Here is a 12,786-nt window from a genome sequence, read left to right as displayed (position 1 = left end):
CAGCTCTGTGCTCATTGATTTTGCTCCATGAAGTTGTTTGGTGAAATAATTTAAACTCCAGCTCATTCTCCACATTAGGATAAGGTCAAAATGGCCTGATGGATGTTGGGTGAGCAGAAATGTGGAAAAAAATTAACTAAGATTCTTTAGATTTATTCTTCTAGTTTTGGAAAATTCTACAAAACCACGCCTTCATCTGTAGAAGCGGGGAGGGCAGCAAGTGTGTCTTGATAATGTCTAGTAAATCCTGCCATCTTCCTGTAAAGGTCTGTCTTATTTCTCTGCCCCTACCCATAGGACCAATCCTAACAATAGTGAAGGCCAAGTGTTCTGGGCGTAGTTAATACAGAAAAATCTTCACCACTACCAGTTATAATTATCTTTGCCTCTCCTCCTTTTCACTCTTAAGGGCTTGAAGTCTACTTTTTTGGGTAGGCAGAAGAGCCAAAATGCTGCTCATCTGAAATTTTGGTTGTGCAATTTCTTGTCATTTATAGAATAAATTCTTATTCTATATCAAAGGAGCTAGAGATAAAATAGAAGGCCCTGTCTTTCTTCATAGCACCTTGAATTCTGTGCTCAAAACATGACCCTGTTCCTCAGGCTGATGGAACAGTTCATGTTCTTCAGGATGGCAAGCCAGAGTATGGGGGCCAAGCTGCAGAGGTTGGTTGATTTTTTGAGTATTTGATTTGTGTCCAAAGTAAACAGTAAGGCTTTAAACTAGGGAAAGACAAGAACAGGGTATGCATTCTGAGCCATCGTTTTTGGTTGCTATGTGAAGGACTGGAGGTAACTAGAGTCAGGAAGACTAATGAGAAGGCTGTTGCAGGGATCTCCAGGGATCCTGAAGAGAAGAAACGGTGTCCTAGATTGGAAATATGGATAGGAGGATGAGAAAGTATATGGATTCCTGAGATATCTGATGGTGCCAGGAAAAGTTTTTGGAACTTCATCCAGGCGAGCATAGGGAGGAATCAAGGATAACACTGAGATTTTTGGCTTAGGCAAGAGAGTAGAGGCTGAACTCATTCCTTGAGATAGCCAGTACTGGAAAGGAAGTCTGGAACTCAGTATGGATATGCTGAATTTGAGGTAGCATTGCGACACGAATGCAACTGAAATAACTAATATATAGTTAAATAATCACATTACTCTTAAGTGTTAAATCCTTCCATTTTGTGACCATTGCTGAGATAACAAATATCAAATTTCTTTTCTGGTATGTTTGTTTCTTTTTCTTTTCTTTCTTTTTTTTCTTTTTGAGACAGTTTCACTCTTGTTGCCCAGGCTAGAGTACAATGGCACAATCTTGGCTCACTGCCACCTCTGCTTCCTAGGTTCAAGCCATTCTCCTGCCTCAGCCTCCCAAGAAGTTGGGATTACAGGCACCTGCCATCACGTAGGCAGTTTTTTTTTTGGCTAATTTTTGCCTGAGCTCAGGAGTTGGAGGCTGCGGAGCCATCATCAGGCCACTGCACTCCAGCCTGGGCAACAGAGGAAGACCTTGTCTCAAAAAAAAAAAAAAAAAAAAAAGCAAAGCAAAAGAAAAACAAAGATTTAGTTAAGGCCCAGGTAGGTGCTAGGTGCTGGGATAAAACGGTGAGCAAAAAGACTCTGTCCCTTCCATTGCCTCATTACACTATAATGGCAGATTTAAATACTAATCTAATAATTACACAAGAAAGAAAGAATTGCAAATGAGATCAGAGCTGCCCATCAAGGCACCTAGTGGGAATGAGGGCCTACAATGATTTTTGCATAGCGAAAGCTTGCCTGAGAAGATAGTTGATTCAGAGGTGGGGAGAAAAAGGTTTCTAGGCTGGGAGAACAGCCCTGTGGGAGAGGGGTAACTTGGCGCATTATGGATAACTAGAGAAATCTGCACTTTTCCTATGACATCAGGAAAGGAGTTGGGGAGACTTACTCACTGTGTCCCATAGCCGCCGCCATCCGGTGGCAGGTAGCTGCAACCGCATCGCACTGATTACTGGGAGTTGTAGTCTTGACGTGAGCTAGCTGACCTGGCGTCCTGCATTGCAGCGGGGCAAGGGGCTGCAATGGGCCTAAGCCGGAGTTTCCAAGCCGCCAGGACGCTGTTCCCCTTGCAGACCTCTATCGCCTGCAGTAAGTGGGGCGGGACTTGCGAGCTCTGGGGCGTTAGGGGCCCAGGGTCAGGATGGGGGAGGCGAGCCTGGAGATCAGAGGCAACCCCGGTGTTGGGGGAGATTGCGGGGGTCTGCAGGATCTCAGGGAGGGCACGAGAGCCCTGACCTCCGTCGTCCTCTCTCCCAGGGTTTGACGCGGGGTACGTCCGGCAGCAGAGCACTGGGCCTTCCGAACCCGGCGCCTTCCAGCCGCCGCCGAAACCAGTCTTTGAAGATAAGCACCGCCTAGCGCAACGGGAACGCAGGTGAGGCCCTGCCCTGGCGCCAGGCCGGCAACTGGGGCCGATGCGCGCGAGAGCGCATTCACGTTGGACGTCCCGGCTCTAAGGTGAGGAGTGCACCTCCCCTTGCACGTGGGGTGTGTAGGCTTCTTGAGCTTGCGTTTGTAAAGCGCACCTCTCTCTTCTGTCTTCCTCGCGTCTCCCCAAACCGGCATTGAACTTCTTTGCAGTTTTATTGAGTCAGAACTTAAAGCAGGGATTCCCAGTATTTTAAGCACTTTCATCTGTGGTATTTGTCCTATACCAGAATTTTTCTCTGAGGTACATCCTATTTGTACTGGTTTACGTTCAGGAGCCGTTCTTTTCTTTCAAAATACCCTTAATCCTGGATAGGAATCGACTGACCAACTTAAAAAAATTTGTTATGGTTTAGGTTGGAAGTTTTGGCAGACATGACATAGTAAAAATTGCCACTGAATTGTGTCAGAAACTTACTTATCAAAACAGTGTGACTAAAAATTTAAATGAGTGGTGGTAATCTTGAAGGTACATGTAAATTTGAAGGACTTAAGACCTGAAAAGACAGCTGCGGAACAATCTTTTTAAAAAGCCAGATTTCAGAGGAAAAACCTGATATGATAATAGGTTTCTTGAAAGGGCTGTAGGTTGTTGATTGGGTTACTTCTGGGATTTTTTTCTTTTCTTTCTTTTTTAATTTCTGAGAGTCTTGCTCAGTCACCCAGGTTGGATGGATTACAATGGTGATCTTAGCTCACTGCAGCCTCAAACTCATGGGCTCCAGTGATCCTCCGGTCTCAGCCTCCTGAATAGCTGGAACTACAGGCACCACACCTGGCTTTTGTTGTTTAACATTTAAAATATTCCACGGATTTAAATAGAAGTAAACTTGGAGTTAGAGAACCTAGAAATTCAGAAAATATTTCCTAATAAAAACTTTTTTTTGGAGGTAAAGCTAGAATCTCTCTATCTCTCTTTTTTTTGTTTTTTGTTTTGAGACAGAGTTTTGCTCTTGTTGCCAAGGCTGGAGTGCAGTGGTACGATCTTGGCTCATTGCAACCGCCGCTTCCAGGTTCAAGCCATTCTCCTGCCTCAGGCTCCCAAGTAGCTGGGATTACAGGCATGCACCACCATGCCCAGCTAATTTTTATATTTTTAGTAGAGATGGGGTTTCATCATCATGGCCAGGCTAGTCTCAAACTCCTGACCCTCAGGTGATCCACCTGTGGAATATCTCTCTTAAAGGGTGATATTTCATAGAATTCACTTAAATAGGAATGTAAATTATATGCTCTGGAGAACAATTTGACAGAATTTAGGAAGTTTAAGTTGTGTATATCTTCTTAGAAGGCACACAGCCCAAAGAAACTCTAACATGTATGTACAAGGAGACAAGTACAAGAATGGATGTAACAGTATTTTTTGTAACAAAAATTCAGAGGCAGCCTAGATATCCATCAGTAGGTGAATAGGCTGATACAGTCATATGACAGAATATTGTACAGCAGTGAAAAATGAACTAGAGCTAACTTTTAAACATGAATGATTTTATAAATATGTGTGTAAAAAAGTCCTTTAGAATCATTAATGTAGTAGGATTTTATTTTTATGAATTTTAAAACTATAGGCGGGGTGCGTTGGCTCTCAGCACTTTGGAAGGTCAAGGAGGGCAGGCAGATCATGAAGTCAGGAGTTTGAAACCAGCTTGGCCAACATGGTGAAACCCCCATCTCTACTAAAAATACAAAAAAAAAAAAAGCCAGTGTTGGTGGCATGTGTCTGTAATCCTAGTTACTCGAGAGGCTGAGGCAGGAGAATTGCTTGAACCCAGGATGTGGAGGTTGCAGTGAGCTGAGATCACTCCACTGCTCTCCAGCCTGGGCGACAGAGCAAGACTCCATCTCAGAAATGGAGTCTTTTTTTTTTTTCTTTCTTTCTTTCTCTCTTTGAAAAACAAAAACAAAACCAAAAAAAACCTATACTAAACAACATATTATGTTGCCCAGACATACATGCATATGTAAAGTAAAAGGAAATGTAAGGGGGACATTCTGAAACTTTTCGGAACAGTCAAACCTAACTTTACCACTAGTGGTACCAGCTGATATTATGTGTCTCCTGATGTGACAGAATAAGTTGTTCACATCATCATCTCTGTAATATTCTAAAATTATTTAACCTTAGTCCAGGCATGTGGAAACAATCCAGAATCCAGGAATAAGGTAGTAGGCCTTGACTGTTCAAAACATTTAATGTTATAAAATACAAAGATGGGGAAAAGTCCTAGTTTAAGAGACTAACAACCAAATATGATCAGTGAAGCTTGATTGTATTTTGAATTGGGCAACAAATAGATGTAAAATACCTTCCCAGGTTAATGACATGTATTTGAGTATGCACTCTGTGTTAGATCAAGCTTGTCTAACCTGCAGCCCATCGTGCAGCCTCGGACAGCTTTAAATGTGGCCCAACACAAATTTGTCAGCTTTCTTAAAACATCTATGAGACTTTTTTTTGCCTTTTTTTTTTTGGCTCACCAATGATTCTTAGTTTATTTTATGTGTGGCTCAAGATAATTGTTCCAGCATGTCTCAGGGAAGCCAAAAGATTGGAAACCTTTGTATTGGATTATGTTTTCAAATTAATGCTAACTTTTATAGGTGTCATAAGGGTATCATGATAATATAGGAGCCAGTCCTTATTCTTAGAATAAGCCTTCTAAATTATTGAAGAATGAAATGCCTTGCTTTTCCATTTTTTTGAGACAGAGCCTTGCTTTGTCACCCCGGCTGGAGTGCAGTGGCATGATCTTGGCTCTGTAACCTCCCACTCCGGGACCCGACCCCTCCCTACTCAGCAGCCCAAGCAGCTGGGACTACAAGTACCCACCACCATGCCTGGCATTAAAAAAAACTTTTTTTTTTAGAACGAGGTCTCACTATATTGCCCAGGCTGGTCTGGAACTCATGGGCTCAAACGGTCCACCCTCCTCAGCCTCCCAAGTGTTGGGATAACAGATGTAAGACAACACACCTGGCTGACATTTTCAAATGGTTCAGAAAAAAAAAGATATGTATACATAAAGCAAATACAGCAAAATTTGAGCAGTTGGTAAAAGTAAATGAAGGACCTACAGGTGTTCATTGTATTACTATTTTTGTAGGTTTTAAAATTTTCAAAGTAGAAAATTGAAGAAAAATTCATGGGGATAGTCACCAAATTTAGGATAGTAATTATAGGGAGTAGGAAGGAATACACAGGGGCTTCCACAATACTGATAATTTGTTTCTTGAGGTGGATGGTAGAGACATGAATATTCATTGTACTGTCATTTATATTTTTTATGTAGATTAAATATTTCATGAGTTTAAAATTAGTTATATAAGCAAAAAGGAAGATTATTATTATTTTTTTTGAGCAAAAGGATTTCACCTTTATAAGACTCACACAATTTTTATATAGCTTCATTTCGGCAATCACAACAATCCTGAGATAAACAGGCAGGGTCTAATCATTCTCTTTTTACAGAGGGAGAACCAGGAACTCAGAGAAATCAAAATGGGGACATTAACGGGATTTCTTTCATTTCTTAAGTAAATTTCATTTACTTAAATTTCTAGAAATTTAAGTAAATAAGAATTTATGGTGAATTTTTTATTCTAAAACAAATACCTCACCTTGGTTAAAAATGGGACATTACCCAAGGTTCCCTACTAGGCCAGAGGAGAAAAGGAAGGGCTTATCTCCTACAGAGGCACAAACAAGACGAGGACCCAGCAGTTGCCTAAGGCCCAAGGGTCTCCAGTTAGGAGAATGTGAAATGCAAGGATGTGGGACTAGCCTAAGGTATAGGAGGAGCAGGAGGAAAAACAAGAATTATTAAACGTGATCAAGGAGCAAAGAGCACTATGAGGCCTCAGGATTTCTTCAAGGGATACTGCTGTGCCAGGTCTAGAGGGCAGAAAGATACAACCATGAGACACCAGGACTACCGAGCTGATGGGGTTACCTAGCCTCTGGATGGCACCTTACAATAGGCAAAAAGTAAGGAAACTTTCTAGTTTCTTGTAAACTAGAAAGGCTGCAATGCTGGAGGTTCAGAGACCGTTAATAGGGAGTAGAGGGGACTCTGCTGCTCTGGGAAGATTCTTACAGGATAAATAAGCTCTTACCGTGCCTAAGAGAAAGGGAGAGGGAGGCAAGGATGTGTCATGGCCTTAACTTTCTAGAGGTTCATATTTATTGGCATTTGACCTAGAGTCCTCGCCATGGGCAAGGCGCAGCCCTGGGCCATGGATGGGAAAATCAGCATTGTACTTTCTCCTCAATTCCATCTGTTAATCCACCAGGCCAAATCCCTCCCACCCTCACCTGTCATCCAAAGAAGATAAAATGGTTCAGGAACATGATGTGCTGAAGCTGTGTCTCTGGATTTGGAGATCACTCCTCAACTTTTCACTTCCACACGATTCCTTGGGGCAGGCAACCAGTGAATGACACTGCATATACACTTGGCTTAAAGTTACTGACTCGCTGCCACTTGGAGACCTAGCTGTCCTCTGGACTCATCATTGCAATGATTCCATCAAAGGAAGAGCTAGTGTGGTCATATACCATCTCTCGGTTATTATTCTTCATCTGTACATAGGCATCACAGTTGTCACAACCATCATATTCAAACTGGTCTATAGACTTGACCAGCAAACACAGCAGACAAGCCCATAGATGCTGCAAGTTCTTCAGCACCGTCTCCCGGGCCATCTTCTGTGATCAAGAAGATCATTTTAAAAGTCCATTTATAATATTGATTTATGTTTATGTATTTTCTGACATAATTTGCTATAGCATGTATAGCTCAGTGTGAGGCTTGTAGTTATGGTTGTAGGCTTTGGAGATTGATAGACATGCCTACATTTAAATCTTCACAGATTTATAGCTATTAGGGTAATGGGTTAGTTAGTCACCTTTTTTAAGCTTCAGTTTCTTGCTCTGTAAAAAGGAGATAACACCAAACCCACATGGTTGCTAGAAGGATCAATTTATGCAATAGACATTTCATAAAGCTTTTAACAAAATACCAGGTCAGTACTCAGGAATTGTTAGCTATTTTCATGAGCTTTAAGAATTTTAGAAATAAGATTGACTGTTATTTAGACAGTGAAAATAAAACATGTCAATATCATATTGTTTATTTCTTTGAAAAGCAACAATGTTTCTTCTAGCAGCCTTTTAAGTTTACTTTTAATTAATTAATTTATTGTATTTTTCACAGGTTCTTGAGTCCTGAATTCATTCCTCGAAGGGGAAGAACACATCCTCTGAAATTTCAAATAGAAAGAAAAGATATGTTAGAAAGGAGAAAAGTACTCCACATTCCAGAGTTCTGTGTTGGTCAGTAAGAGCTGTATGCTTTTATTATTAATGATTGGATGGTTAGTTTCTTTTCATAAAGAAGATTGTTTTTTGCATACCTGGGTTATGCCATATGAGGTATTTATTCCTACATTAAAAGATTTAGGCAGTTAAGAAGCTATCTAGAAATGCTGTTTGTTTGTTTCTGCATCTTATATAAAGTTTACTTCTCAGCTGGGTGTGCTGAAAAGAAGTTTACTTCTCTTTTGAACTTGTAGGAAGTATTCTTCGTGTTACTACATCCGACCCATATGTCAATGGAAAAATCAGCCAGTTTCTGGGGATTTGCATCCAGCGATCAGGAAAAGGACTAGGAGCTACTTTTATCCTTAGGAATATTATTGAAGGACGAGGTAAGTTTTATTTCATCATTTTCAGTGTCTAGAAAATGTTATCTCAGGATTTCTTTTTGTTTCAGCATCCTGGGATAAGAAATCTGAAACTTGAAAGTAAAAGGGGACTCTGAGGGAAGATGTGGAGCCTTTAAAATGGATTGAGATTTGAGGTTAATGATTAAATATGGTTGGAACATGTGTGGAGAATGGGTTTGACTGAGATATAAATGGAAGCAGTAAGTGCTATTAGTAAGTTCTTTTGGTAGTTCACATGAGAAATGATAAGGGTCTAAACAGAGTATTGTTCATTTAGACAGAACTGACGAGACAAATTTAGGAGACCTTTGGTGGTACAATTACCAAGTAGGTAATTTGAAGGTGAGGTATTTGAAGGTAGGTATTTGAAGGTGAGAGAGTCAGAGAAATTCTAAGTTTCTTCAGTAGGCTATTGGAGACATCTATTGAAGAATGGTGTATTGTAATTCAGTTGATATTGTTAGTACCAGTAGCCCACTAGGGAAACAGAGGAGAGCTCCATTTAGAAGAAAAGACGAGATCTTTTCAAATCATTGAGACTGCATATTTATGGTACATCTAGGTGTAAAAGTCCAAAATTTACATCTTGAGAGAGGCATCTGAATGCAGGATAGATAACTAGACTTGCCTGTTGATGTAAGAATAGTAAATTATTTGGTAATAACTCATCATAGTAGATTAAATAACAAAGGGAAGCATGTAGGGAATATGGCTGCCACATGTGGCCATGCAGGTTGTGCACTGCAATCATTCCAGGTAATCCTGGTGATTATATATATTATATATATTTATATGAATATAAATATATATATTATACACACACACACACACACCTGTGGGCTGAGGACAAAATCCTTGTGAATATATAACTATCTGTGGTCCGAGGACAAAACCCCTGTGAAAAACACATTTAAAAGGTAGACATATTAGAGCTCTTAAAGTCAGGGAAGAAATGGTCAGAGAAGCATGAGGACAATAAGAAAATATATTTTGCCCCATGGACTGAAGAAGTATTTGCTACTTTCGTTTAATGGCAAACAACAGTAAAATCTACTACAATGACTTAAATGGGGATTTGTTGATCTCATACAACAAAAAGTCTAAAGGAAAAGAGTTCCAGACTAACGTAGTATTCCTCTATCCTCTTTATCATCGGGTTTTGTCTTTACAGTCATAATATAACTGCTACATCTTCAGGCACATCCTCATTCTAATTGGGCAGAGGAGGGAAATTGAAAGTGGCTGATATTGCATGCCTGCTATGGTAGACTAATTGCAAAATTGTTTCCAATTACTTATCCTTCCCTGAATCCACACCTCTTATAATAGGATTTTAATGTTGCAGATCCTCTTATTAGAGGTGGAGTCTATTTCCCCACCTTTTGAATCTAATGTGACTTATGGCTTGCTTTGGCCAACAGACTGCAGTGGAAGTGGTGACGTGTCCATTGCCAATCTAAGCCTTGGAAGATCTGTGTGTTCCATGAACTCTTCTGGAACTCTGCCACTGCTACACTTATAAGCATGCCTCAGCCACAGCCAACCAAATCCCAGAAGCAGATCTATGTAGGTGATCCTAGAATAAACACGTAAGTGAGCACAATCAAAACCAGAAAACCACTCACCTGAGTCTAGCCTAAACTGCTGACTTACAGACTCATGAGCTAAATAAATGGTTGTTGTTTTAGCCCCTAACGTAGGGGGGTACTTTATTTTGTTCAAATGATAATTGATAAATAAGTAGAGTCAGATCCTCTTAGAAATCTCTCCTAGGAAACTTCCAAGTAAGGATGGTAAATTGAACACACACACGTTACATTTCATCCTATGTCATGAATGAACTTAGAGTAAACAATTTTAGAAGAGCATAAATCCACAAGGATAGGAAGAATGGACAAGATGCAACATTTTGGAAGCTGAAAAGCAAATAGTACAGAACAGAAAATTAAAATCTAAAGTAGAACTAGGGAAACTTAAAATCACTCATTTTATAGATCCTCTAAAAGGTTAAGAAATGTATGTTGCAAGGTTTCTCAGTTAGTTGTTATTTGAATATAGGAAGGCTACTGACAGTGACAGAAGGCAGTCAAATGCTTAGGCAGAAACCGGCAGATCCCTGGTGAAGCTCCACCGCCAAGCTGAAGACAGTTTTAAGGGTGAAAGCCAAGCTACAAGGTAAATCCTTGGATCAGATTGAGAACCTGTCTTCCTGTTTGGTGTACTTTCCTCTGATTGGTCTCCACCCTTCCCCTATTTTACATATACCTAACCTTTCCTAATAGGTTTCCTACACTGTGATGCCCACTCTTGAGTGGTGTCTTTGCTTTAAGCTTTTTTTGCATACTCACAAACCAGTCAGCACTCCCCATTCTGAGTCCATAAAAAGCCCCAGACCCAGTAACACTGAAAAAGAAAAAAGCTACCCTAATGTGGGGTTAGGAGACCACCATCCCCATGCCCCTTCCTCATCCCTTCCCCACTGAGAGCTGTTCTATTGCTCAATAAAATTCTTTTCCGCCCATCCTAACCCTTCAGCTGTCAGCATATCCTCATTTTTCTTGGATGCAGGGCAAGAACTCGGGAACCGCTGAAGGTGTTTACAAGCTGTAATACAGGTGGGCTGGGGTGCACCTGGCCCAGCTATGGGCGGAGCTGGTATGCAAGCCAGATTTGTCTCTGGACTGAGTAGGTAGGGTGCCTCCAGTGGCAGGCCTGGGGGTGAGCAAAGGGGTGGGTGGCAAGGGTGTATCACTGGCTGGAGGTCCCAGCTGACAAAGTGACCAAGAAAATTCCTGTGTCACTTCTGACTTTGGTATATTGTATTTTTACCAACCATCTTAACATTCTCCATTGGTTTTCAGTTGATTACTGGATTTACAATTATCTTAGCTATAAATAATTATTTTATCCCTTCCTTTCTAAATTTTATACTTATTATTTATTTTCTAATTGTCCAGGGTAAATCTCCAAAACTATGTGAAATAATAGGGAGCAATTATAAAATTAAATAAAATGTATGACCAACTAAAAAGAAGCAGAAAGAAACTTTTTGAAGTAATCAAAATTTTGGGGGCATTGTGGTTACACAGGTATATACATTTGTCAAACCTTATCAAACCATGAACTTCAAATATAAGCATTTTCTTGTATGTAAGTTATCTTTCTTCTAAGTTGGTTTAAAAAAAGAATAGTGGTAATATTGAAAATTCTATTTCTATTCTTACCTACAATTGGAATTATTTTAGTTTCCTCATTAAATGTGATGCTGACTTTTGTTTTGAGATAAATTTATTTGATTGTCTTAAGGAGATATTTAACTATTCCTATTTAATAAAAAGTATATGCTAAATTTAGGAAGTACATTTTGAACATTGCTATAGACTGAATTATTTCTCTCTAAAATTCATATGTTGAAGTACTAACCTGCAATGTGTTAGTATTTGGAAATTCATGGGGTCTTTGGGTAGTATTAAGGTTTAAATGAGGACATAAGGGTGGGATCCTCATGATGGGACTATGGCTTAACAAAAAGAAACACCAGAGAAGTCACTTGCTTTCTTTTCCCCATGTGAGGACACAGTAAGAAGGTAGCCATCTATAAGCCAGGATAAAATCCCAGAAACTGACCATGGTAGTATCTTGATCTTGGACTTCTAGCCTCCAGAACTGTGAGAAAGTCAATTTCTATTGCTTAAAAGTCACCCAGTTTATAGTATTTTTATGGCAGCCTAAACTAAAACAAATACCTAAAAGCTAATTATTTTACCTTTATTCCGTAATCTATTAATTTAATATATTCCTATATTGCCACAAGTAAACTATCCCTGAATTCTTTGTGAGGCCTGCTGAGCCACAGCATATCATGCTTTCAATGTGCTGTGGGATTCCATTTGCCAAGAATTCCTTTTGTATTTTTACATGACAATTCATTCATAATTTGTATTTTTCGTGTCCCTTTTTGGTTTGATTTTATTATCTAATAGAATACTAGAAAAGAATCCCTTTGCAGCTCTGAGTTTTCTGCATTAACTTGTCTGCTTAATTTTGTAAGTTTTTCAGGGTCAATTTTTATGTTTGTTTTCAAAAATTACCTACTTTATAGAAATTTCAGGTTCATCTAAATAATGTTACATTAAATAATCTCCTAATTATTTTCTCTAAATCTCTTGGTCCCATTTTATTTCTTTTGAATATACCTGCTTATTCCTCCTCATTAAACTTATTAAATCTGTAACTCTGCATTATAATTATTAATTATTTTAGCTTTATTTTGCTAATTTCTTGATTCGGTTGCCTTGCCATTTGTTTTTATACTCTCTTGATTAGTAATATGAATGTTTAAGTTGTGAAATTTACTGGGGAAAGCTTTAGTTATATCCTATAAGTTTTGATATGTAGTATTTTATTGTTAATTCATATTTACTTCTCCACTTCAGTTTTGATTTACTCTTTGACCCAATAATTCCTCATGTGTCTCTTTTCAAGTTTCCAAGTAGCATAATGTTGTTTTCTTTTGCTTCTTATTTTGCTATTATTATCTAGCATTGACATATCTTGCATTAAAAAGAAATAAATTTTAATTTTTTTTGGAAATTA

General features: G+C 39.2%; 1 long non-coding RNA gene and 1 pseudogene across 1 annotated transcript; one reads left to right on the top strand and one right to left on the bottom strand.

Annotated features, from left to right (window-relative positions):
• Positions 1-1,992: 1,992 nt before the first annotated feature.
• LOC144580588 (uncharacterized) lies at positions 1,993-12,786 on the top strand. Its single transcript, XR_013530501.1, has 5 exons — positions 1,993-2,127; positions 2,296-2,496; positions 7,680-7,798; positions 8,038-8,172; positions 9,612-12,786. It is a non-coding gene; the product is annotated as an uncharacterized LOC144580588 (long non-coding RNA).
• LOC128930324 (transcription elongation factor SPT4-A-like) lies at positions 6,324-7,168 on the bottom strand (annotated as a pseudogene).

The sequence above is a fragment of the Callithrix jacchus genome, chromosome 20 (genome assembly GCF_049354715.1).
Source record: "Callithrix jacchus isolate 240 chromosome 20, calJac240_pri, whole genome shotgun sequence".
Classification (NCBI taxonomy): domain Eukaryota; kingdom Metazoa; phylum Chordata; class Mammalia; order Primates; family Cebidae; genus Callithrix; species Callithrix jacchus.
The sequence above is the reverse complement of the archived record's forward strand: the minus strand, read 5'-3'. Positions and strand labels throughout refer to the sequence as shown.